General features: G+C 53.9%; 1 long non-coding RNA gene and 1 pseudogene across 1 annotated transcript; both read left to right on the top strand.

Moving 5' to 3' along the window:
- Positions 1 to 26,834, top strand: part of LOC131589891 (zinc finger protein 850-like) — a 480,942-nt pseudogene that overhangs the window by 187,875 nt on the left and 266,233 nt on the right.
- On the top strand, positions 10,723 to 12,318 carry LOC131589900 (uncharacterized). The gene is made up of 3 exons (XR_009279869.1): positions 10,723 to 10,856; positions 11,134 to 11,190; positions 11,492 to 12,318. It is a non-coding gene; the product is annotated as an uncharacterized LOC131589900 (long non-coding RNA).

The raw sequence follows: 26,834 nt of genomic DNA, 5'->3' as shown, positions 1-26,834 counted from the left end.
ATCCCCAAAAATTCCAGAAAAATCCCACAAAATTCCCTTAATCTTTTCCAAATACTTCCAAATTCCAGAAACATCCCAAAAAATCTCCACAAATATCCACAAAATCTCAGGAAAATCACTCAAAATTCTTCAAAAATTCAGCTAAATTCCAGAAAAATCCCACAAAATTATTTGCATTTTCTCCAAATCCCACCAAATTCAGAAACACCCCACAAAATACCTGAAAAATCCCACAAAATTCTTGAAAAGCCCCACAAAATTTCAGAAAAACACCACAAATTCCAGGAAAGACCCACAAAATTTCCTAAATCTTTTAAAAGCCCCACCAAATTCCAGAATCATCCCACAAAATCTTCGCATTACAACAAAATTTCAGAAAAATCCTACAAAATGCCAGAAACATCTCACAAAATCTCATCAATATCCCATGAAATTCCAGAAAAACCCCACAAAATTCCCTAAATCTTCTAAAAACCCCACCAAATTTCAGAAACATCCAACAAAATCTCTACAAGTCTCCACAAAATTCAAGAAAAATCCCTCAAAATACGTCAGCTCTCCTCAAAACCACACAAAATTCCGGAAATTTTCACATTCCAAAGAAATCTCAAAAACATCCAAAAACATCCCACAAAATCTCATAAATATCCCACTAAATATCAGAAAAAATCCCACGAAATTCCCTAGATCTTTTCAAAACCCTACAAAATTAAAAAAACGTCCCACAAAATCTACACAAATGTCCAAAAAAATCTCAGAAAAATCCCTCCAAATTCTTCAAGTCTCCTCAAAGCCGCACAAAATTCCAGAAACATCCCACAGAATTCAAGTAAAACCCCACAAATTCCAGAAAAATCTTACAATATTCCAGAAAAATCTTCTCAAATCCCCACCAATTTCCAGAAACATCCCACAAAACCGCCACAAATTTCTACAAAATCTAGAAAAATCCCACAAAATTCAAGAAAAATCCCACAAAATCTCTACAATTTTCCACACAATCTAAGTAAAATCTACAAAATCCTTCAAGTCTCCTCAAAATTCCATCTGTTCAGTTATGGCAGGATGTGATACATCCAGAAATATTTGCTTCATTTTTGGAGTCACTTTTAGCATTACAATCTTATTTGAGTTCCATCTTTACCACCCTGGAAGAAAAGAAGCCCCAGGCTCCTCTGTCCTGGTTTTCCCCAGCTTAGGCTCGCTTCCACGTCTCACTGCATGCAAACCCACCAACCCAGTTTTGATCTGCTTCCACGTCTCCCCACTGCGCGAATCTGCTCTGGCCCCGATTCGCCTCCACGTCTTCCCGCTGCGCGGACCTGCCGAGCTCCCTCTGCCCGAAAAGGGTCCCTGTTTGAGAGCCAGGTATTGGAAAACCGCTCAGACTATTCATAGAGTCTTCACAGAAGTATAGCGAATGTAGTTTATTTCTATCTTTAGCACACTTTTATAGGGTTTGACAGGGTTTGTGGGGCTTAGCAAGCTACTGTTGGTTAATACATAATTGTTTACATTCTTTTCCATGTACACAATGCCATTGTTTTTCTTAATTCTCGCTGTTCCAGGAGAATTTCAAGGACACTGCCTTTAATATTCTCACCTGAATTAAAAGCTGGGTTGTGCAGACAGGCTTTTACTAAAATATCATCCTTTTACTCTATTAAAATATTTCCCTACATAGGGAATATATATACAGTAAATACAGAATATGTTATAATAGAGTCCTAAGACCTTTTTTTTGTTGCCCAGGGTGTGCAGGGCATACAGGAAGAGAGGGAAATGGGTGCTTGTGCTCAGCTACCTGTCAGGGCATGCAGTGGTGCAGGGAAAATGGCCAGAAGCCCCTTGGCCTATGGTGGTTCTGCTGAAGGCACAAGCCCTGTCCCAGCCAGGAAGCGCCATCTATGTCCTGCTGCCCGTGTGGTGCTGCCTGGATTGCTGAGGGCTCACAGGTGCCTCTTGATCCAGCTCCTCTGGAGCTCCTGTGGGGCTGAGGCGCTGCTGCTGGGTCAGGCTGGGGGAGACCCTGAGGGGATGGGGTGCTGGGAGGCCATGAAGGGATGAGGGGCTGCAGAGACTCTGATGGGACAAGGCAGTGGGAAGGCACGAGGGGGATGTGTGAGGGAGTGGGTGGCAGGAGGCTCCAAGGGGACAGAAGGCCCCTGAGGGGCCGGGGTGGTGGGAAGACCTGAGGAATTGGGTGTCAGAGGCCATAAGCAGGCCCCAGGCAGCTGCCTTTTTCCTGACACCCAGCTGCTCCGGTGCTTCCACAAAATGTCTCCCAGGCCTGCAGCAGAAGCACTCGAGGCTGGGACACCACCCCTCCAGGAGGGTGGGGACAGCCCAAGGTGCCCAGGCTGGGCTGGCTGGGGACATGGAGGGCAGGGTGGTGCTGCCAGGCCACGGCCACTGGGTGCCTGTGATAAGGGGCAGTGGGCAGAGGCAGGGCTGGCCGCCAGCCCAGGCCCTCACGGCTGCCCAGGCCATGGTGCTGTGACCGAGGCCCCCCTGACACAGAGCTCGGGGCCCACAGAGCTGCTGCCACCATGGGGAGGGTGGCGATGTCTCCTCGAGCAGGGCTGCAGAGTTGCTGCTGCTGAAGAGGCTCTGGAGCCCACAGAAACAGCAGCAGAGCGGGCACAGGAACAGCAGCAGAGTGGGCACAGGAACAGCAGCAGCCCCAACATCGGCACCTGCACAGTGAGGCGTCCACAGCAGCCGGGTGCCAAACAGGGGGAGGCTGTGGGCACAGCTGCCTTTGGTTTGGAAAAAGGCTTCAGCAGAGTTGGCCACAATGGCTTTTTCTTCACTTGCAGCCTCACAGCAACACTTGGCAGCTTCAGCTGCATCCTGTTCCCCTGACTGACTTGGATGGCCGTGCTTGAGGGCGGGCTCGCCTTCCACACTCAGGTGTCCCAAGGCAGTGGCATTGGTGCCATCGTGAGAGAGAGACACTGATGGGGTTCAAGCCTTGTGCTACACCTGTCCTCCCTCTCTTCTGTGAAGGCATCTTAATGACAGATGCGTCAGCTCTGAAACTAAACCCTGGACTTGCTTAGAACAAAGGAAGGGGCAGCATGCGCTGAAAAAAAACAGGGACTTACATGGCTCAGTTTTGCTCTCCACTTGGGGAACCACAGAATTCCAGAGCACTTTGTGTTGGAAAGTATCATAAACATCATCCAGTTCCAACCACCCTGCCATGGGCACAGGTGGTGTGCAGACACAATTGTCACTAGAATTGGAAGAACACTTCTCCATGTTGACCTTTTCTTCTCCTGGATTTCAAGCAAAGATGAAAAAATCATCTGGTGAATCACGAATGAATATTATAGTTCACAGAATTAGGAGCAGGAGTCTCCAGTGGCCCATGGTGTGTCCATTCAACCATTGTTAGATCACCCAGCTGGACTCAGCCCGGTGCAGCCTGGGCACAGGCACCAGGCTGGTCCATTTCAGCATCCCAAAGTCTTTGTGGCTCCCTGTGCACCCATTGCCTCCTGAATCCATTCTTGAATTCCCAGTTACTGCTGTGCAGGACATGAGAACACAGGAATAGCTTGTTTGGCTCATTCTTGCGTTCGCTGCTCCTGCCTAAAGGAATCATCAGGATTATATGCTGATGGAATGGTATAGCCAAACAACAAAGACTTTTTCTGTAATGTCTAAAACTAAAACCTTGTGTGACTCTTCAGACACTCTAAAATCCAGGGTGAAAATGACAGCTTTGGTGTGTAAGAATCCTAGAAATTTTGACATGTGATTTTTCTAGTCAAGGATTTTAATGCCAATGTAGAAACTACAAAAATATTAAAACTTATTTTCATTAGCAACCCCTTTGAAATGGCATCAGGACACCTACAGGGGACAGGGTATGACACCAGGGACAGTACTTGGCAGTTCATGGCTTCAGATGTGGGAGATAAATATTTTGCCCAGGTTCAACCTAAAGTTCAAGTATTCCAAGGGTTTTGATTGACTGGTCATTGCAGGTAAATTTAATAAATGCAAAAGGATGTAAAAGCACAATTTCTGGAGAATGTGCACTAGGGAGAAAATTGGGAGAAAACCTTGAACACAGCCAGCAGGCTCAGGAAAAATTTTAAAAAGTTAAAATTAAAAATAGATGTAGCTCTGTGATTGTCCAGGCAGGACTTTTTGTGTCTGGGGAAAATGTTTGCCTTGTATCAGCTGCAACACAGACGGACATGCAGCAACTGGAGGCTTGAACATCAGAGACTGGGCTAATGTTTGTCCCAGAAGAACAGACAGAAGTTCACACTGAAACATGACAGTGCCTCTGTACAATCAAACCATCCTAGGAAACTCAGCAGCTGATGGTGTTTTTGTGCTACTGCAAACCCCTTCCATGGAAAATATCATTCCATGAATGAGCAACATCATCTGACAGATAGCAAGAGTTGTCAGCAGTTGCTACAGGAGCTCCAGCCAACAGCCCCTGCAGGAAGGAGCACAGTCCCCAATACATATGGGCTTTGGCTGCCCTCTGGCACAGAAGGCCCCCAGGGGCACAGGTCTCTGGGGCAGGAGATGGGCACCAGCACTGCCAGGACTCGGGTGGGGTGGCAGGTCTGTGTTGGTGGGGACTCTGCCACACCTGCTGATTTCAGTGCTGGCTGGGCCCCAGGGCTCAGAGCAGCATTCGTGCCCTGGCCCACACGTTCCTTGTCTGTGTCACACCTGCGAGTTTAGGATGGCCACCAGCCAGGATGTGTCCAAAGGAGGCTGTGCCAGCTTCTGTGCAAGGCCCCGTGCCCTTCCATCTGTGGCTGTATCGGCAGCCCTGGGGGCTTCTTCTGCTGCCCCGAGCCTGCAGAGCAGGGCAGCGTTTGCTGATGGTTTGAGGCGTTCCTAAAGATCCTGTCGGGCTGTCTTAGACACTTTGGGCAAGGGATTCCTTCCAACCTGGGCTACTCTGGGGGGGATGGGGGCAGCCCCAGGGCAGAGGGCAGTGTGTGCAAGGGCCCTTTGTGACATATGGTCACCATGGGATGGAAATGGACAGGGTGTCAAAAGGCCCTTTGTGACACGTGGTGACATAGGATCTGGCAGTGACAGGGCCACACCACAGTGCTCGGTGCATGTGACGGGACAGGACACGCCAGAGTGGTGCTGTGAGGAGCCCCCACACAGCACACTCATTTGTGTCTGACCTGGAGCTTTTCCGAGGCTTTACTCCTACAGGTGACCTTGTGGAAAGACTGCGGGCCTTGGTGGTCGTGGCCTTCCCGAGGCTTTTCTTTTGCAGGTGCCTGCAAGGTCGGACTGTGGGACTTGGTAACCCAGAGCTTTCCTGAGGCATCTGCCATCCTTCTGGCCTGTGCCCTCAAGGTGAGACTGTGGGACTCGGTGACCAGAATCATTTAAGAGGAGTCTCCTGTCATTGTGGCAGAGCCCTCAAGAGCAGACTGCAGGACTTGCTGTCCTGTAGTCTTCCTGCAGCATCTCTACCGCAGGTGCCTTCAAGACACAACTGCGGGATTTGTTGACTCAGAGTTTTCCCAAGGCATCTCTCTTTAAGGTGCCCTCAAGGCCAGACTCTAGCATGGCAGGCAGATTCCTCAGCCTATTCAAAGTGGTCAGGGGGAAAAGAAAGAAGGACACTGGAGCTGCTCCAGCACAACAGCCTGAAGAGCCAGAGCAGTTCCGGCCACTGCAGGATGGTGAGTGGCAGAGCTGGGCCACAGGGCTGATGGCTGCAACCAGCCTGGCCCCATCCCATCCCACCTGCTTTGGACATGCCCACAGACAGAATGGAAGAGGGGCCAGGGCTGCCCCACCCCCCACAGCAGCCCTGCTCCATCCCCTGGCACATCCCAGGGCTGTCCCTGCCTGGGGAGTGCAGGGCTGGGCTGTGTTCTCCAGCCTCTCCCACAGCCCCTCAGCTCTGGCTGCGCTCGCTCTTTGCCAGATGCGGCCATGGACCGGACACAAGAGCAGGATCCCTCCCGTGGCCGCTTCCGCAGAATGCTGAAGGTACCTGCAGCCATCCCCACCTGAGCTGGGCCTGCTGTCACTGCTCAGCTGAGAACTGCACTTTTAGCACTCCATGGAACATGCCTAGCTTCCCTTTGTTCTCCTGCAGATGTTCCGGAAGTCTGTGCCCATTCAGCGTAGAAAGAACAGTACCACAGCAACTGAGAGCACAGCCAAGCCTGACTCTGGGCTGACTGAGTTCCAGGCAGAGCCTGATGTCAGCCCAGATTCACCTGACCACTCAGAAAAGTTTGACACCTCAGTGACTGAAAACTGGGAAGAGGCTTTTCTCATGTCAATGACTGAGGATGTGGCCATCACAGACACTATCAGTGGAGAGACTCAGGGCCTGACAAAGACTGAAACCAGCCCTGATTTGGCTGAGCACTCAGAAGACTCTGACAGTGCAATGAATGATCACAGGGCAAAGGCTGACGTGGAAGTGACTGAGGACATGGCCATCACAAACTTCAGCGCTGGTGTGGCCATCACAGACACTGTCAATGAAGAGACTCAGGGCCTGACAAAGACTGAAACCAGCCCAGATTTGGCTGAGCGCTCAGAAGACTCTGCCAGTGCAATGAATGATCACAGGGCAAAGGCTGATGTGGAAGTGACTGAGGACGTGGCCACCACAAACGCCGACACTGGAGTGGCTCAGGACATCGCAAATACTGACCCCATGCCCACTCCCACAATTATTCATGATCCCTCTACAGATTTCTTTGAGGAGAGAGGATTTTCTTCTCATCAGGTACCCAGCCTGGGGCTAGGGTTGGAGGCCTCCCAGGGTCGTGTGCCCCCTCAAGCCATGGCCACTGGGCCCCCTCAGCCTTTCAGGCCAGCACAGTGTGGTGGGAAGGGAAGCACTTCTTGGGGGAAGCTGGGGAAGCTGATCCCTTTTACAGTGCTCCAAGTCTTCCCCATGCCTCCTCCAGGTGCCAGCCATGGTGAAAAACATTCACCAGAGTCTCATGTCCCATGCCACTGTGGGTGCCAGGCTGGCCATGAACATTCTGAAGCTGGCTGAAAAACACCCTGTTGATGTGGTGCTGACCCTGCTGCACTGTGCCCCATCATGTGACAGGTATGGGGCCCACGTGCCTTGAGAGCTCAGGGCTCACCAGCCTTTAGGGCCCATTGCCCTGCACAGTCTGTCCAATGGGGTCTGCCCAACAGGCAGAGAGGTCCAGGAGCCTCGGGCCCCTCTGTTTCTCCAGGCTGCTGCCAATGTTCCCTCCCTGCCCCTCAGGGCACTGGGGCTTTGTCACTTGGGCTCCCACAGCTGCATAGGTCATGGTGCTATGACTGAGACACCCCTGACACAGAGCTCTGATCCCACAGAGCTGCTGCAATGATGTGGAGAACTATTGCCTTGTCAGGACCAACAGTGGAGAAGGTGCTGGCAACACTGCTCTGTGTGATGGAGGATTGGCCTCTGCACAGCATGTGCACCTCCGATGGGGACAACAAGAAGGTTTTTTCCCTGGCTGTGAGTTTATGGGCCTTTGCTCAGTCCCACATCACCTCTCCAGCAGCTCTCCACCCTCTCCCTGCCTCTGGGAGTGCTGGGCTGAAACCTGGGCTAGGGGCAGGCTCAGGGGACACCAGGCCCGCTGCTCCCCCTGTGTCTCCCCTTGGGCCCTGCCCCATGGACACCTCGGCACTGAGCGCTGTCTTTGGGTGCTTCTTTTGCAGGCAACTCTGGTGCTCTGGGTGATTATCCAAGTGCCTGAGTGCCACGAGGCGATGATCCTTTATTCCGCCCGCCTGTTTGTGGCTCTGCTGTTCCATGTTGTCATCACCACCCAGCAGATGCCACCAGTGGAAGCTGACATCTTCTGGAGAGCATGCCAGGAGGAACACCACCTTCCCAGCAACCCCAACAGGTGCCAGTCCTCCTGTCCTTCCCATGCCTTTGTAGACACTGCCAGTTTTCCCAGTGTGACCTGGGCTTTGCTCTGCACACAGGTTTGCAGTGCAGGCCATGAAGGCTCTGCTCTGCTGTTTGCACTATGATAGTGAGTTGATGGCTATGGAGCGCAAGCGTGGCTGGGACACGCTGCTCTGTGCTGACACCCAGCACTATGCCGTGGGTCTGTTGGCCAGGTGAGACCCCCTTCTCCCTGCTACCTCCAGCTTTTGTGCCCTCTGCCTGAGGTGTCCCCCACAGTCCTGTGGTCCTGGGCCAGAGGGTCACTGAGAGACGGCTGAGCAGAGTGGAAAAAGCCGGGAGAGGATGCCCAGAAGGAGCCACCTCCCAAAGTACCCATAGTCCCTCCAGGGATGCTGAGGAAAGACCAGACCTCAGTGAGTCATTCCTAGGAGAGGTTTGCCCTCCCCACCTCAGGGTCTTGGTGCCTTTTTCCCCCCTTCCAGGGAGATGCACCGTGCCTCCCTATCCTTATGTTCTGGGATTGCACTCCGCCTGCTCCGGCTGCTCAGCGGGGAGGAGCCATGCTGGGATCTGCCCTTCCTGGCATTCCTTGTGGAGGTGAGCTTGATGGCCAGCACTACCTCACTGACCTGCCTCTCAGCTCTCTGCCCTTGCATAGCCACAGCTGCCTGGGACAGTGCCTGCTCCCTGTGCCGCTGCCTGGACCCAGCCCTGTGTGGTTCCAGGCTCCTGACAGCTGGGTCCCCTGTCACTGCCCTGTGCCTTTCAGGTCCTGGATTGCCTGGACTTGCGTGCATGTGGTGACAGCATCCTGGAGATCATGTCAATGCACCTGCAGAATGAGTGCAGGCAGAGGCGTCGCCTGGCACTCAGAGGCCTCATGGTGCTCAGCAAGGATCCCTCGATGGTGAGGACAGGGCAGCGGCTGAAGCTGTGCTGGGGAAAGCAGCTCCTTGTGCTGGCTGGGCTTCAGGAGCTGAGGCAGCTGCTCCCAGCTCTCCTGCCTCACCTGCCTGAGTGCTTTGGGACAGGCCTTTGGCCTCTGGACCCGGCGGCAGCAGAGTGGGGTTGCAGTGCCAGGGCCGTTCATGGCTTCCCAGCACAGCCTTGTTTTCCACACAGGCCATAAGAATGTGCAGCCTGTCTCAAAGCCTTCTGGAGCTGCTGGGTGATGCAGACAGAGATGTGGTTGGCATGACCCTCCATGTGTTCACTAATATGCTCAAGAACAAAGACATCCTGATATCCAGTACCACTGCCCCAAAGCTGGCTGAGGCACTCCTGCTGCTCTTTGACCATGTAAGGCTCTGTGCCCCCAGCCACGAGCACTGGCTGCTGTACAAAACTTTGCGCTTTACAGATATTTGGGCCTTCACCCAGGTGAGCCTGGAGTAATTGGTATTAAGTTCTTTTTCTCTTCCTTTCCTCCAGGATCACAGCCATGTGCAGCTGCTCTCCCTTGACCTCTTCTTCAAGATGATGGACTTGGTAATGGATGAGGGAAAAAAGCCCCTGGAGAAGCTTTTGAGCCAGAGCCTGATTCCCCTCTTCATCCACTGCCATGATGAGAACCAGCATGTGGCGAAGGTCAGGTTTTGTGTGATGCTGGTGCATCCCTGGCAGGGGCATTGGTTTCTTCATGCCCTAGAACCTCCCAGGCTGCAGCCTCCTCTGGGCCCTGTCACCCAGACAAGAGTCCTGTGCCCTTGGCTGCAGTGCCATCTCTGCATCTCTGCTGCTCTCCAGGCCTCTCGGAAAGCGCTGATTCGAGTGGCCGAGTTCCTAAAGAGGAGGAATCTCAAGCAGCTGATGAAGAAGGAGCAGCTGTTGAACTTTGCAGAGTGTCTGGTAAGGACAGCCTGGAAGCCCCAGCCTCAGCCTGGAGAAGACCCTTGGCCCCAGCACTCAGTGTGTGGTGCTGGCATCTGTGCCCCTGCCCAGTGCCGCACCCAGGGGCACCAGCCTGCGCCCCACACACCGCTCCCTTCCCTGGGCCGCACACGTTCTTCTCCAGGCTCCCGTGGCCCCGAGCCGGGTGCCAATGGAGCCCTTGGTATGCGGATAGAAAAACTCTATAACTCACAGAGTAGTTATGAGAGTAGGTATGAATTTATTCAGTGCTCAGGTGCATGGGGGATATCTCCTCCGAAAGCATGCACACCTTGGAGTCTTGTTTCTCCCTTTTTATTCTCTACAAACTAGGGCTACACAGTATGTCTAATACATATTCATTTGCTAACCCTGCCTGTCCCCGCTTCATACTAAAATTAGTTCCACGCCTATTTGCAGCTGCGCACTGCTCCTTGTTGGTCACTCTGGTGGTCGTCTGGAGGCCTTTGGGGCTGAAGTCACCAATTTTCCTTCAGCTGAAATTTTCACCTTCTCTTTTTGTGCATGCTCCTTTCAGTTCTTTTGAACCCTCTCTTTCCATTTCTTGTGGCTTAGGGGTCCAAAAGAATCCAAGGAACCCCCTCACCCTATGGTGCATTTATGCTTGCATCCTGTTTACGTATTCTAGCTCTTTATCTCATCCTGCAGTCTTTATTCTCTTCCTGCTCTTTTGGGAGCAGTCAGCATTTCACACGGGTTTTGTAGCCCCTTCTTTTACTCAGGGCAATTTTTATAAATGATTCCTAATTTCTCTGTTTCACCCTGGCCCAGTGGCGCTGTGGGCTGGGTCGGCACCGCGGCTCCCCGGGCAGCAGCCGGCCCTCTGCCCCCTCCAGAGCCCGGCGCCAGCGGCTGCTGGCCGGGCCTCAGGGCTGGGCGGGCACGGGGGGCCGGGGCTGGCCGCAGGCAGTGCTTGACCGAGGGGCAGAGCCCGCACCAACCCTTCCCTCCTGCCGCTCTCTCCAGCTGGCACAGGACGAGAGGCAAGCAGCTGAGCACCTGCGCCGGGCCCTGCCGTACCTGCAGAGCCCACAGGAGTCCCTGCGAGCGGCGGCCATCAGGTTCATCGGTGAGCCATGAGCCCGGGCTCCCTCCCCGCCCCGCCGCAGCTCGGCCCCAGGCCCGGCTGCTGCCCCGGCAGCGGCACCCGGGCCCGGCGCCCTGGAGCCCCGGCTGCCCTCGGGGCTGCTGCCGGCCTCTGGCAGCCGTGCCCTTGGGCTGAGCCAGGATGCGGCAAGGGCCCGGGCTGAGCCCTGCCGGGGCGGGAGGGCGTGTGGCCCCAGGGCTGGCAGCGCCGCTGGCAGGGAGCTGTGCCGCTGGGGCCCTGACAGGCTCTGTGTTCCCAGAGATGGTCGAGGTGCCCATGAGGGGGCAGCAGGAAGAGCTCTAGGCCTTCAGTAAGGGTGAGTGAGTGCTGTCCGTGGGGGCTGGCCGGGAGAGCTGCAGTCTCTGCCCTGGCAACAGAGGGCTTTGCTCCCTGTGTGGACGAGGGGTGGTGTGGGCAGAGCACAGAGAGATTTCAGGGACGCGAAGCAGGGGGTTTGGGGGGTGTGGATTCGTGACCAGGACCTTGCAGCTGATCCCGTTGGCCACTCCCCTCCTGTAACTCTGGCAAGAGCAGGCTGGGATGGCCTTGGCAGGACATTCTCCTAGGATTCCCACAGATCCGGGCTCTGATTGTGGCTCTGTTCCTCTCTCTTCCAGCCTTTTAAGCCCTGAGGAGGAATGACAGCCCTTCCCAGACAAACATAGTAGTTCAACTGATATTCAGTGAAAGAGCTGCAGAAGTAGGCTCATCTGCTGGCTCAGAAGAAACAGTGTTCATTTAAGACCTCCAGATGCCATGGAAGATGAGAATACCTTGACACCAGAAGAGACCAGCTGGAGCTCCAGGCACAGCTAATGACTGGCACAGCTGAGCCTGTGGGAAGCTCATGTGGCTTCAGCCCTCTCCCTGCCTGTAGATAGTTCCCTCCCTGCAGCCCTCAGACACTGCCCACTCCTTCTTTTTCCCTTCCACTCTCCCTCCCTTTTGACAGCTCCATCCCCCCAGCCCTCAGACTGTGCCACCCCCTTTTTTGGCTCTCAGCTCATCCCTTTGCTTTGTCTTCCAGCAATAAACAGTTTGGCTTTTTCACTTAACCTGCATCTGTGTGGAGCTGAAGGGTCACAATTCTGGAGTTCTGTGACACAAATCCTGAGCCCTGAGACACACAGGCCCCTCCTCCTGTTCTCTTCTGCACTGTGTTTTGTTCAGAGACGCAGAGGAACGAGCGCAGATCAGGCTGGATAGGTCCCTGTGCTGAAGGCCCAGTTCCACAACATTGTGGAGTTAAAGGTCTTGCTGAGTACCCTGAGCCTTGGATTTTGGAAGAGCCAAGCTGAGTATGCCCTGAACCCCGCTGTGAGGGGTTCTGTGTCAAGCATCCACAGATGGCAAAGGAGCTTAGGATGCCTGAGGCTTTCAAGAATAGCTTCCTGAAAGCACAGTAATGCTCCATCCCTGCTCAGGATCAGGAAGAGGGCAGAACCAGAGAGAATCTGGGCTTAACAGGGAGCTGTGGGTGTGTCTAAGAGCAAATGAAGCAGCAGCACGGTGGCCGAGACTCGGACGCACAACCGTGCTGGCGTCCAGAGCGCTGTCAGGCAGTGCCGGGATCCCGGGTTTGGTTCTGGGCCCCACAACTGAGGAACTGCAGCCCCTGCCTCAGAGCCTGTCAGAAAGCCAAGCAAGTGAGACCAGAGGGAGGGCATCCTTCCAGTCTCTCTTGGGCATGGCCGCAAAACAGCTCCTGCTCCTTCTTCCTCCGCCTCTGCTTGGGCTCTGCTGTTACAAACGGAGACAAGTTTAGACAAGTTCTGCCTTTGTCTCAGCTTTGTGGCAGCAGCTCATTTTGAGGCAGCCTGCACCCCAAATGTCTCTCATTCACAAGTTCTTAAGAATGGCTGATTAGGTTTATTATAAAATTAATTCTATATTGAATTGACAAAGGATTAACAGACATCAGACTTTAGATAGACCACTTAGTACATAGGACAAAACAAAAAGAGCCACTACTAGATCAAAAATACAGGACAATAAAAGGTACCTTGTTATAAATCCATATTGTGATACTGGCTTTTGCAAGTATTAAGATGAATGCTGTATGTTATATACTTTTGCAATGTCTTTTTCTCCTGCTTTAAGTTTTAGGCATAGGTGAAGAAGAATTTTGGACATTAGGGCAATGTCCTGTCTGTGCAAAGCAAGATAACCTCCAGGAAACAAATGAAGGGGCCCAGGCTGCTATCAACACTGACCGCCTGCAGAAGAAGGAAGCCCAGCCCAAATAAAAATGTGATAAAGGGAAATAAAATCTTTAAGACACATGCTCTAAAAAGGCGGATTCAGGGCGTAGACATGCAAAATACTTTGTGGAAAAATATGAGTATGCATTAAAACCCCACAGCAGAATGGGATAAAAGGAGTGTTCCAAAGATATCAGGTGTGTTCCTGGCAATGCGCCAGGATACCCTGGCTGTTTTAACCCTTTGCTTTATTATCTTTGTCTCCCAATTGTCTTTTTGTTTATATTAAACCTTTTATAATTTATTAAGTGAGTGAACCTCGTTTTTCACTATAGGAAGGAGTTCTTCACAGAAAGGCTGATGGGGAATTGGAATGAGCTGGCCAGAGGGGAGGTGGTGGAGTCACTGTCTCTCTCCAGTGGTGTGGGGGAGTGACATCAATCTCTGTGCAATAACTGATTTTGCTTTAAAACAATTGCTTCAAAATTGCTTCCTGTTACACCGTGAGTGTCTGTGCTGGTTTATATTAGTTGATACTTGGTGAGGAGGGAAGAAGCCACCCATGCAAATGATTTTTCTAGGAGGGGGCTGCTAAGAGCTTCCTCTGTGCTTAGCAAAGCCAATAGCTGGCTCGCTCTGAGAATTGATAACCTATGAAACCATTTAGAAGCTGGATTCTCCTCTGTGAAATCCACATTTGAAAGACAGTCAAGCCAAGGAAAGCTCTCTGTTGTTTCCAGCTGTGAAGAGTTAACTGGGTGCTGGTCAGGCTGGCCCTGCTCCACCCTGGCCTGCACCGAGCCGGGCTCCACCAGGCCCCCTTCACCACGGCCCGCACGGCCCCAGCGGCTGCCGGGCACAGGGAGGGGAAGCCATGGGCCCGCAGCTGAAATTGAAGGGAGCAGGGGCCTGGGACCAGCCATGTAGGCAGAACAGCCACGACTGTTCTGGCCGGGCCCCCTGAGATCTTGGCACAGCTCCAGGGCAGCCTGAAATTCATCACTGTGACTGCTTTTGGACCAGGCAAAAACCATCATGATCATCTGCAGGTCTGGGTGAGATATTAACTATTTCAGTGCACAGATGAGACCTGCAGACCTCGATCCTTCCCTTGGGTGAGAGAAAAGGACAGAGTGAGGACATGTAGAAGACAACATGAAGTCAGTAAAGAAGGAGTCAAGTCCCAGATGAAAGGAGAATGAGGAGATGCCTTAGTATTGGTGCTGAAAGTTCTTTTGGTAAGGCCATGGACATGGACTGTGATACACTAAAATATCCCCTTTAATTCATGAGAAAATATGGAGAGATGGAGTGTTCAAACTCTAAACATGGGCAGAGGCCTGTAAGAGATGGTCCGAAGTTTCCCTCATCTGCCTCATAACCATTGCAAGAACAGAGACCGAGACTCTGAAGACACCAAGGAATTTTGTGCAGGGGTTCTGGCCTGGTTGATGTGGAAGCTTGCCAGGTGATGGTTTGCAGGTGTGCTTGCTGTGCTGTCAAGGTACACTGCCTTCATTCCTGCTGCTGAGCAGGGACTTGTAAGGAGCGGCCTGTTCTGTACCTTACACCTGCTTCCCAGAGCAAGGGGTCTCATCAAAATAGTGGAGGAATTTCCCCACCTCTTGGCCAGCTGCCCCTTGCATTGAAACAGACTGTAAAAATGACTTTTCCAAGTTACTTTCTTTGAGAGAGATCTCCCCATGGAAGAAGACACCGGCGACCCTGTCTCGTCCGTTGGTAGCTATAACCCTCCCCCTTTTCTCTCTTTGCATTTTGCCTCTTTATCCCTCTCTCCCTCTCTCTCTCCCTATCCTCTATCACATAACCCTTGTTGCTGGCACTAAGATAAAGATGCATTTCTGCTGGTGTGATTTAAACTGAAATCCCTTGGTGTCCGTTTTGCAATCTGAGATCAAACGAACCTCTCACGACTCCCACTTGTGTTAGCGGATCGTGACACTCGGGAGCGGGGTGACCCAAGGTGCGGCTTAGAGCAAATGCTCCACGGCACAAGGATATTGGTAGGCGCACGGTGGAGACAAGGATGAGGAGGAGACCTCCAGTATGGGTTCCAAAGGCTTTTACTCCACTGGAGCATCCAGGGACTGAAGACCAAGAACACAACTGTGTGGGTTTTTATCTGGGGGAGGCCAGAGGGAGGGTACAAAATTTTAACCAACAGGAAGAAACTATGGGAGGAGTGGAAAGTTCCATTCAACAATACAATAGGGGAAACAAGGGGAGCAGAGTGCGTCACATGGGCCAATGGGACATTGGAGATTAGGGGATTTCCACAGGGGCGGTTCAGGTAGGAGGCTGGCCTAAGGGAAAACTGACAAATGGGTGTAATGACAGATGGGGAACATGAGAAAATAAGGGCTAGGCTTGAGGCAGGATTGATAGGTGGGTAGGAGGATACAAACCAGGAGCAAACCAATGACTTAGGGGAATAATTGGAGAAACCATTCAAACAAAGCAGACATCACAACAATAGAACTGTTAACCATTACAGGACGTGGCATCTTCAAGAGGCTATGGCATGTGAGTGAGCTCTTGCCACATTGACACTCTGTTCACTGTGGAAAGGGACATTGAGAACTTGCCTCCAGCATTCTCCATGGATCACAAACTGTCATGTGGCAGGGCATCCAGATAATCCATGTTCTGATATCAATCTAGATGGGAGCACAGATCAGAATCCTTTCCATGGTGCCCCCAGTGGAGCCACGTCCGCCTTTGTCTATCAGGAAAAGGGATGCGGAAAAAGCGGGCAGGTGCCACCCTGCTCTATTTGTGTGCCAGGCCTGAGCCTCAAGTGTTTCTTGTTTCTTAGCTAATTTCTTCCTGGTTCCACTTTAACACGAGCAAGAGAATAGCATCGCACAGTCCAGTTTGACAAATAAGGCTTGTGCACGACTGAGTGCTTCCACTGAATTAGAAACCCAATGTGCTTGAAAGCCAACCTTCTGTTTGCTCAGGCCTCCTCACCTCTGTAGATGAGGTGACTTTATGCTGCTGGTATGTGGGTTTTAGGAGTATGTGGGTTTTTATCTGTGATAGAGGTGAGGAAGTGTTGAACTCATTCCAATGAGCTGGCCAAAGCAGTGACTTTAGTGTCTCTTTGGCTAGGAAGTAGCACCAGCCTTGTTGAATGCAGGCAGCAGCATGAGCAGGGCTCCTCCAGCAGCAGGGACACGCCACGAGGCAGGAGGGGACCGTGGCACCAGAGGAGACTGTGGCACCAGAGGGGACTGTGGCACCAGAGGGGACCGTGGCACCAGAGGGGAACATGGGACCAGTGGGGGCTGTGGCACCAGAGGGGACCGTGGCACTAGAGGGGACCGTGGGACCAGTGGGGACTGTGGCACCAGAGGGGACTGTGGCACTAGAGGGGATTGTGGCATCAGCTGTGCCCAAGGTCTGAACAGGCTGGCAAAGTCAGGTGGTGCTGCCTGCCTGCATGAACAGCTCAGGCAGGGCGTGGTGAGGAGCCAGGTCTGGGGGCCATCCAAAGAGTCCTGTCAAGAGCAAATGGTTCTAATATTCTCTCTGGGAAAAAACAGGAGCAATCTTTAGAGTGAACTGGTGCTAATAAATATTTGCTCACATATGGTGGGGTTTCTCTGCAAATGGGCTTTGATGGGCAATTTCTGACCACATTTAGTTTTGCTCTTTAAGTTGAGCACCTGAGTAGCTTTATTGAGGAGTGGAGAATAGTTTGTAGCTCAGTGTTTTCTCAGGAGGAGCCTTACATTTAGCACAGGAGGAAGGTAAGGCAAAGGTTTAAAAGCTTTCCCCTCCTGAAGTGACGCACTTTCCGAGGAGTCTGTCAGGAGAATTCCCCTCAGCCACTGCCAGGGCTGTTTTCCTCCTCTGCAGATTCAGGATTCTGAGACTTCCAGGAGCCTCAGTTCACACGGTATTTTCCTCTGAATATTTCTTGTAGTGCAGTACACAGGGAGAATATTTCGTGCTAGATTCTCCTCTGGGCTTTGAGGTGAATCTCAGTAATTCTGTTGATTTTCATGTCCAGATGAACTTTTTGTAAATAGGAAGGAAAAAGGAAGAGGTACCATGGAAAATTACTTGCTCAAAATTTGAGTGGCCCAACCACACTAAAAATGAAGTCTAAACTGAAAAAAACTTTTATTTTTTTTTTCCTTGGTAGGTGGGGTAAAACATGAAGTGTAAATAAAGTTCTTTGAAAAGGTTCAGCCAGCACCCAGCTGTATGAAAATCAAAAGAGCAAGGGATAAGACAGGGCATAGGAAGAACCTTCAGCCCTTCCTGTTGAAGGTAAAAGAGTAGGAAAAGTGCCGCTGGCTGTTACCCACAGGTAACGTGTTATTTGTAGCCAAGAGCAGGTGCCCCAAGCTGTTGGTGGCCCAAGCCCTGCCATGGCTGGCCCACTTTCAGTCCTAACTGGACCAGGGTGGCCGGCTTGGGAGGGGAGGAGGTGGGGGGATCTCAGGGGGCTTCCTCTTCACAGCCGGGCTGGGGGGCCGTGGGGGAGGCACAGAGTGCTGGTGCTCTGCTTTCCAGGTCGACACCTGCTTCTGAGGCCATGTCTGAGAGCTGTCAAACGAGGCAGTCTCTGGGCTCCCTGGGGGCGAGGAAGAGTCACGCCTTCTTGGCTGGTATGCTGGAGCTGCAGCAGGGTGACTGTGGAGAGAGGAGGTGGCTGAGGCCCCCAGATGCCACTGGCACACAGGGACCCTCCTGCACAGCAGGGCTCAGAGCGGCCAAGGCTCCCCAGCACGGCTGGAGCTGCTGGCACAGCTTGGCCCAGCTGGACAGCTGCCCCTCAAGGCTCCGGCGAGCAGGGGATGGCTCTGGGCAGGGTCCCTGAGCAGGAGCAGGCCCCAGAGCACCTCTGCCTTTCAAGGGCAATCTCGTCCCCACTCTTTCTCCTGCCCACCTTGCTTTGCCTCTGCCTGCTGCTCCTGGGGCTGCTCTTGGTCAGGCAGCCTCAGTGGAGCCAGCACTGGCTGCAGCCCAAGTGGGCATCCCGGGACAAGGAACAGCAATTAAGAGGCCAATGAAAGGCCTGGGCAGCAGCAGAACTCTCAGCAGAGTTATTTGGGCAACCACTGACTACCCACAAGTGCACAGCAGCCTCACTGCGAATGTTTCCTGACTATGAGCAGCCTTTCAAGAATCTGGAGGGTGGGGATGAACAACAGCTTACCGTTTCTTGTTTTTCCACCACTGGAATCCAGCATAGCACAGGACCATGGAAAGTGGCACTGTGAACAGTGTCACTACTGTGCCTATCATGCAGGACTTGCGCACATCCTGCGGGCAGAACACTCTTGGGGCGCTCGGTGGATTCTCAGCATTTATATTGGACTTGCCAAGCGCTTCTGTGGGAGCAATAGGCAGCATGAGCCGTGCTGTGCTCCACTGCTGAGCTGGCAGCACACTGGATATGGCCAGGACATTCTCTGTTTCCCCCAGAGCTGGGGCCTGCAGGCACCTTGCCAGCCCTTGGCACAGACTGTGCCACCCAACAAAGCCCAGAAGGCCGAGAGCAGAGCCCTGGACAGCACAGCTGCTTGGGCAGTGGCTCCTTCCAGGGACATGGGCCAAACCCATCCCTGAGCAGCCACTGCCACCCCTGACCCTCCCTGCTCTGTGACAGCTCCCCCAGCCCAAGGGGACAGAGCCAGGCCCTGTCAGGAGCCAGTGCAGCCCCTGCCCAGTTGGCAGCCAGGGCTGGCTGTGGCCCTGGGCTCACGGCAGGGCTCCCACTCGGGGCTGCTCCTGTGTCTTGGGCCTCTGGATGCTTAGGGCCAGCTCCAGGAGCAGCTGCTGGGGGAGAGATGTTGGTGCACAAGTCTCGATTCCCAGGGGCTGGGAATGAGCTCCAGAGGCCTGGAAGCCGCGGCACCTCCAGCTTTGGCTGCTGCTGGGCCATGCAGGCCCTGAGGGAAGAGCGGCTGCCACACAACCCTGCCGAGGGAGAGCCCAGCACAGCAATTACCTCCTGTGTCTGGGCCTGGCATCTCCTCCTTTCCTGCATCAGGAGCTGGCACAGGGCCCTTCCTTCCTCTAGCATATGCCATCATCTGCACAAACATCTGCTCCAGCACTTGAGAAAGGAAAAGCCACAGCTGGATAAGATAGAACTGTTCGCCATTAGGGGAGGTGGTATCTTCAGGAGGCAATACTTGTCAAAGTCATGGATAAGGGTCAAGAAAATACCCAGGTTATTGGGGCTGGGCCAGGGCCCTCCCTCCTCCAAACAGCCCCTACACCTGATCTACCCCAAGACCAGGAAATTTCAGGGGATCTCAGGGTGTGCATGGCCCATGCTGCAGTTTGGGCTCCCTGCCTGCTGATGCCAAATGCCTTCCTGCAGAGGCTGGGGAGAAGCTGCAGCCAGGCCAGGCTGGGAAACAGCCCAGCAGGGCATGAAAGCAGCAGCAGGGCAGCAAGGCTGCCATGGATCCCTTCCTGCTGTGCCAGGCACGGCGTGTCCAGATGTGCAGAGAAAGCCCCTGGCTGCTGAGTGTCAGGAGAAGGCTGAGGGACATGGACCCACCGCGGCGTCTCTCCAGATCACTCAGCATCTTGTCCAGAAGTTGGGATGCCTCCAGGGATTTCTTGTCTTCTGTGTCTTGGCTCTTCCATCTAGGAGGACCTTAATGGAAAGTAGTTCCATTTCTCCTTCAGTCCAGAGTGGCAGTGAGTGCACCTGGGTTCCTGGTGCCCTCCAAGGCACTCCCTCCTCTCTGCCTTCCATTCAGGAGCATGGGCAGGGGAACCACGTGCCTGCAGTGTCCCCACACTGGGATGGAAGGAGCCCCTTGCATGGCAGTCAGGGGAGAAAAGACTCCCTGGAGCTGCCAGCAGCTCTGAACTGAGCCCCAGGAAGGGCCAGGGCTTGGCAGCAGCAATGAGAGCAGCTCGGTCTCCCTGGGGCTGGCAAAGGAACCATGCAAGGCACAGCCCTGGGACACAGCCCTGGGCCCAGCCCCTTCCTCTCTGCTCTTCTCTGTGGCTGCACAGAGCACATGGAAGGAGACACTGGCATTGCACATGGCAAGAGATTGACAGCTAAATGCTCCTTCCTCCCACTGACAGCAATGCTATAGGACGACACAGGGCTCCAGAAGGGAGCGGGGCGATGTTTCCAGAATCCATCAACCTTCAGACTCTTAAGGGAAATAGCATGAGAGTGAGCTCTTCCCACACTCACACTGATAATTCTGTGGAGAAAGGGACATAGAGAACTTGCCTCCAGCAAGCTCCATGGGTCTCAAACCATTATGTGCCAGGGCTTTCAGATTTTCCATGTCACGATCCCAATCTGGAAGGGAGCACAGATCAGAAACATTACCAGGGTGTGCTGGGATCCACTTCTGCCTTAGGGAACTGGGCACTGCAAGGGGGTCGGGGAAGGCCGTGGGTGCCAGATGTCAATGGACATGGCCAAAGCTGCAGAGGGGCCCGGGGAGGTCTAGGCTGGCCCTGGACACTCTCAACACCTTTTCCATGCTCTGTGCAAAATCCCTGAAAGGCAGGCACAGCCAAGCAGCAGAGATTTACAGCTCAAGCCTCAGCAGGGTTCAGGCCCAGAGGCACAGCAATTACCTCCTGGGACTGTGCCTGGCACGGCCTCCCTTCCTGCAGCAGAGGCTGCCCATGAGCCACTGCTTCCTTCAGGAAATGGCACCTTCAGCACAGCCTTTTGGTTCACCTCTGGAGGAAGGAAGAGCCACAGCTGGGTCAGATGGAACCATTCCCTTTTCAGGGAAGTGGTATCATCATGATGCGATTCTAGTCAAGGTCACGGATAAGGATTAGGAAACCATATAAATTTATGGGATTAGCCAGAGCCCTCCCTCCTCCAAACAGCCCCTGAACATGATCTACCCCAAGACCAGGAAATTTCAGGGGATCTCAGGGTGTGCATGGCCCATGCTGCAGTTTGGGCTCCCTGTCAGCTGATGCCAAATGCCTTCCTGCAGAGGCTGGGGAGAAGCTGCAGCCAGGCCAGGCTGGGAAACAGCCCTGTAGGCCATGAAAGCAGCAGCAGGGCAGCAAGGCTGCCATGGATCCCTTCCTGCTGTGCCCGGCACGGTGTGTCCAGATGTGCAGAGAAAGCCCTCGGCTGCTGAGTGTCAGGAGAAGGCTGAGGGACATGGACCCACCTTGTCTTCCCTGCAGCATTTCCTTCAGCTTTTGCTGCATGGTATTGGATGGCTCATGGGGTTTCCGGTGTCCTGTACCTTTGTTCTTTCCTCTTGGAGGACCTAATAAAAAAATATATATCCATTTCCCAGGAATGGATCCTACAAAATCAGGGTTCAGCTTGTGGGATCAGCAAGGACACAATACTCACCCCTGCGACGGGAGCTGGGCTTGCGTGCAGCATCCAGCCCAGGAGCCTGGAAAGTCCTCCCTGCAGACACACCTGTAACTCAACAGCCACAGAAGCTTCTGTCATCTCTGCTGATCTGCACAGGCAGCACTGAGCCACAGGAGCGGTGAGGGGATCACACAGGGCGAGGGCACACACGTGCACAGCTCTGTCCTGGCACCTGCAGTGATGCTGCCCTGGCTGAGCTTTGGGCTCTGAGCTGGCAGCTCTCCCAGGGAGAAAGGCCATGACCTACCCTCGCCATCTTCCAGAGCCTCAGTCCTGGGTGTGGGTTGGGAAGCCAGATCACCTTCACCAAGAGGCTTGGCTGCAAAGAAAGGTAGAACGGAAAAGCTCCCATGGCTCTGTAGGAGACCTTCAGGCTCCCTGGGGCTGGCAAAGGAACCACACGAGGCACAGCCCCGGGATACAGCCCTGGGCCCGGCCCCTTCCCTCTCTGCTCTTCTCGGTGGCTGCACAGAGCACAAGGAAGGAGACACTGGCATTGCACATGGGAAGAGATTGACAGCTAAATGCTCCTTCCTCCCACTGACAGCAATGCTGTGGGATCACTCAGGGCTCCAGAAGGGAGCAGAGCGAGGTTTCCAGAATCCATCAACCTTCATACTCTTAAGTGAAGTGGCATGTGAGTGAGCTCTTGCCACATTGACACTGATTATTCTGTGCAGAAAGGGACATTGAGAACTTGCCTCCAGCATTCTCCATGGATCTCAAACCATCATGTCCCAGGGCTTTCAGATTCTCCATGTCACAATCCCAATCTAGAAGGGAGCACAGATCAGAACCATTCCATGGTTCACATGGTTTTCTGACATCTTCTTCTGCCTTAGGGAACTGGGCACTGCAAGGGGGTTGGGTAAGGCTGTGGGAGCCAGATGTCAATGGACATGGCCAAAGCTGCAGAGGGGCCTGGGGAGCTCTAGGCTGGCCCTGGACACTCTCAACAGCTTTTCCATGCTCTGTGCAAAATCCCTGAAAGGCAGGCACTGCCAAGCAGCAGAGATGGCAGCTCAAGCCTCAGCAGGGTTCAGGCCCAGAGGCACAGCAATTACCTCCTGGGACTGTGCCTGGCACGGCCTCCCTTCCTGCAGTAGAGGCTGCCCATGAGCCACTGCTTCCTTCAGGAAATGGCACCTTCAGCACAGCCTTTTGATCCTTCTCTGGAGAAAGGAAAAGCCACAGCTGGATCAGGTGGAACCATTCCCCTTTCAGGGAAGTGGTATCATCATGATGCGATTCTAGTCAAGGTCATGGATAAGGATTAGGAAACCATATAAATTTATGGGATTGGCCAGAGCCCTCCCTCCTCCAAACAGCCCCTGAACATGATCTACCCCAAGACCAGGAAATTTCAGGGGATCTCAGGGTGTGCATGGCCCATGCTGCAGGTTGGGCTCCCTGCCTGCTGATGCCAAATGCCTTCCTGCAGAGGCTGGGGAGAAGCTGCAGCCAGGCCAGGCTGGGAAACAGCCCAGCAGGGCATGAAAGCAGCAGCAGGGCAGCAAGGCTGCCATGGATCCCTTCCTGCTGTGCCAGGCACGGCGTGTCCAGATGTGCAGAGAAAGCCCTCGGCTGCTGAGTGTCAGGAGAAGGCTGAGGGACATGGACCCACCTTGTCCTCCCTGCAGCATTTCCTTCAGCATTTGCTGCATGGTATTGGATGGCTCATGGGGTTTCATAACTCCTGTAGTTTTGTTCTTTCCTCTTGGAGGACCTTATAAAAATATATATATATCCATTTCCCAGGAATGGATCCTACAAAATCAGGGTTCAGCTTGTGGGATCAGCAAGGACACAATACTCACCCCTGCGACGGGAGCTGGGCTTGTGTTCAGCATCCAGCCCAGGAGCCTGGAATGTCCTCCCTGCAGACACACCTGTAACTCAACAGCCACAGAAGCTTCTGTCATCTCTGCTGATCTGCACAGGCAGCACTGAGCCGCAGGAGTGGTGAGGGGATCACACAGGGCGAGGGCACACACGTGCACAGCTCTGTCCTGGCACCTGCAGCGATGCTGTCCTGGCCGAGCCTTGGGCTCTGAGCTGGCAGCTCTCCCAGGGAGAAAGGCCATGACCTACCCTCGCCATCTCCCAGAGCCTCAGTCCTGGGTGTCGGTTGAGAAGCCAGATCACCTTCACCAAGAGGCTTGGCTGCAAAGAAAGGAAGGACAGAAGAGTTCCCATGGCACTGTAGGAGATCCTCAGGCTCCCTGGGGCTGGCAAAGGAACCATGCAAGGCACAGCCCTGGGACACAGCCTTGGGCCCGACCCCTTCCTCTCTGCTCTTCTCGGTGGCTGCACAGAGCACATGGAAGGAGACACTGGCATTGCACATGGCAAGAGATTGACAGCTAAATGCTCCTTCCTCCCACTGACAGCAATGCTGTGGGATTACTCAGGGCTCCAGAAGAGAGCAGAGCGAGGTTTCCCGAGTCCATCAACCTTCAGACTCTTAAGTGAAGTGGCACGTGAGTAAGTTCTTGCCACATTGATACCGATTATTCTGTGCGGAAAGGGATATTGAGAACTTGCCTCCAGCATTCTCCATGGATCTCAAACCGTCATGTCCCAGGGCTTTCAGATTCTCCATGTCATGATCCCAATCTAGAAGGGAGCACAGATCAGAAACATTACCAGGGTGTGCTGGGATCCCCTTCTGCCTTAGGGAACTGGGCACTGCAAGGGGCTCGGGGAAGGCCGTGGGAGCCAGATGTCAATGGACATGGCCAAAGCTGCAGAGGGGCCTGGGGAGCTCTAGGCTGGCCCTGGACACTCTCAACAGCTTTTCCATGCTCTGTGCAAAATCCCTGAAAGGCAGGCACAGCCAAGCAGCAGAGATGGCAGCTCAAGCCTCAGCAGGGTTCAGGCCCAGAGGCACAGCAATTACCTCCTGGGACTGTGCCTGGCATGGCCTCCCTTCCTGCAGCAGAGGCTGCCCATGAGCCACTGCTTCCTTCAGGAAATGGCACCTTCAGCACAGCCTTTTGATCCTTCTCTGGAGAAAGGAAAAGCCACAGCTGGATCAGGTGGAACCATTCCCCTTTCAGGGAAGTGGTATCATCATGATGCGATTCTAGTCCAGGTCATGGATAAGGATTAGGAAACCATATAAATTTATGGGATTGGCCAGAGCCCTCCCTCCTCCAAACAGCCCCTGAACCTGATCTACCCCAAGACCAGGAAATTTCAGGGGATCTCAGGGTGTGCATGGCCCATGCTGCAGTTTGGGCTCCCTGTCAGCTGATGCCAAATGCCTTCCTGCGGAGGCTGGGGAGAAGCTGCAGCCAGGCCAGGCTGGGAAACAGCCCTACAGGGCATGAAAGCAGCAGTGGGGCAGTGAAGCTGACATGGATCTCTTCCTGCTGTGCTGGTCACGGCGTGTCCAGATGTGCAGAGAAAGCCCCCGGCTGCTGAGTGTCAGGAGAAGGCGGAGGGACATGGACCCACCTTGTCCTCCCTGCAGCATTTCCTTCAGCTTTTGCTGCATGGTATTGGATGGCTCATGGGGTTTCCGGTGTTCTGCACCTTTGTTCTTTCCTCTTGGAGGACCTTATAAAAAAAAAAAAAAAAAAATCCCTTTCCCAAGAATGGATCCTACAAAATCAGGGTTCAGCTTGTGGGATCAGCAAGGACACAATACTCACCCCTGCGACGGGAGCTGGGCTTGCGTGCAGCATCCAGCCCAGGAGCCTGGAAAGTCCTCCCTGCAGACACACCTGTAACTCAACAGCCACAGAAGCTTCTGTCATCTCTGCTGATCTGCACAGGCAGCACTGAGCCACAGGAGTGGTGAGGGGATCACACAGGGCGAGGGCACACACGTGCACAGCTCTGTCCTGGCACCTGCAGCGATGCTGTCCTGGCCGAGCCTTGGGCTCTGAGCTGGCAGCTCTCCCAGGGGGAAAGGCCATGACCTACCCTCGCCATCTCCCAGAGCCTCAGTCCTGCGTGTGGGTTGAGAAGCCAGATCACCTTCACCAAGAGGCTTGGCTGCAAAGAAAGGCAGGACAGAAGAGCTCCCGTGGCTCTGTAGGAGCTCTTCAGGCTCCCTGGGGCTGGCAAATGAACCATGCAAGGCACAGCCCTGGGACACAGCCCTGGGCCCGGCCCCTTCCCTCTCTGCTCTTCTCCGTGGCTGCACAGAGCACAAGGAAGGAGACACTGGCATTGCACATGGCAAGAGATTGACAGCTAAATGCTCCTTCCTCCCAATGACAGCAATGCTGTGGGATCACTCAGGGCTCCAGAAGGGAGCAGAGCGAGGTTTCCAGAATCCATCAACCTTCAGATTCTTAAGTGAAGTGGCACGTGAGTAAGTTCTTGCCACATTGACACTGATTATTCTGTCAGGAAATGTACATTGAGAACTTGCCTCCAGCATTCTCCATGGATCTCAAACCGTCATGTCCCAGGGCTTTCAGATTCTCCATGTCATGATCCCAATCTAGAAGGGAGCACAGATCAGAACCATTCCATAGTGTGGTAGGATCCCCTTCTGCCTTAGGGAACTGGGCACTGCAAGGGGGTTGGGTAAGGCTGTGGGAGCCAGATGTCAATGGACATTGCCAGAGCTGCAGAGGGGCCTGGGGAGCTCTGGGCTGGCTCTGGTCACTCTCCACCCTCTTTGCAGGCCCTGTGCAACATCCCTGGAGAGGCAGCAGGACCAGCCCAGGGCCCCTGGGCACTCTCTCTCTCCCATAGAGGAAACCCTCCCTAAAGCCCTGGGGAAAACCATCCCCAATGCTTCCCAGGGAGAAGGAAGTGCTGTCCCAGGAAAGGGAAGCCAGGCCATGGGCTCACCTGCTCGCCATGCTCGCCACGGAGCAGCCTGGGCAGCCCTGTCGGGCAGGGCCACTGCCAGGAGGAGCAGGAGGAAGAGGCGCAGAGCAATGGCCATGGTGCCTTGCCCACTGCCAGTCCTGCAGCTCTTGCTGCCACCACTGTCCTGACACCGCTGTCCCAATGTCAGCACCGCTGCTGCTGCTGCTGCTGCTGCCACAACAGTCGTGGTCAAGGACTGACTGCTCGGTCCTTGTGGTGCTGTGCAAGAACAGGGCTCTGGGACCTCTGTAACCTCAGAGCCTGCTGTGACCTCAGCCTGCTGTCACCCCACAGGCTGCTGTGACCTCATGGCCAGGGTGGAATTGTGTGGGGAGTGGGATCTGCCTCCTTCAGTAGGGAGCTCATCCTGCCCAGCAGCTCTGTCCAAGGGCTATGACAGGGTCCCATCCCAGCTGAACTCACAGGCTGGGGGATGAAGGGATGGAGAGCAGCCCTGCTGAGAAGGACTTGTGGCTGCTGCAAGGAGAAAGGCTGGACACGAGCCAGCCATGTGCCTCCAAAGGAGGGTGCCCAGCAGCTTGAAGGAGG

The sequence above is a fragment of the Poecile atricapillus genome, chromosome 30 (genome assembly GCF_030490865.1).
Source record: "Poecile atricapillus isolate bPoeAtr1 chromosome 30, bPoeAtr1.hap1, whole genome shotgun sequence".
NCBI lineage: Eukaryota > Metazoa > Chordata > Aves > Passeriformes > Paridae > Poecile > Poecile atricapillus.
Note: the sequence above shows the minus strand (reverse complement) of the source record. Positions and strands in the feature narration are given on the sequence as shown.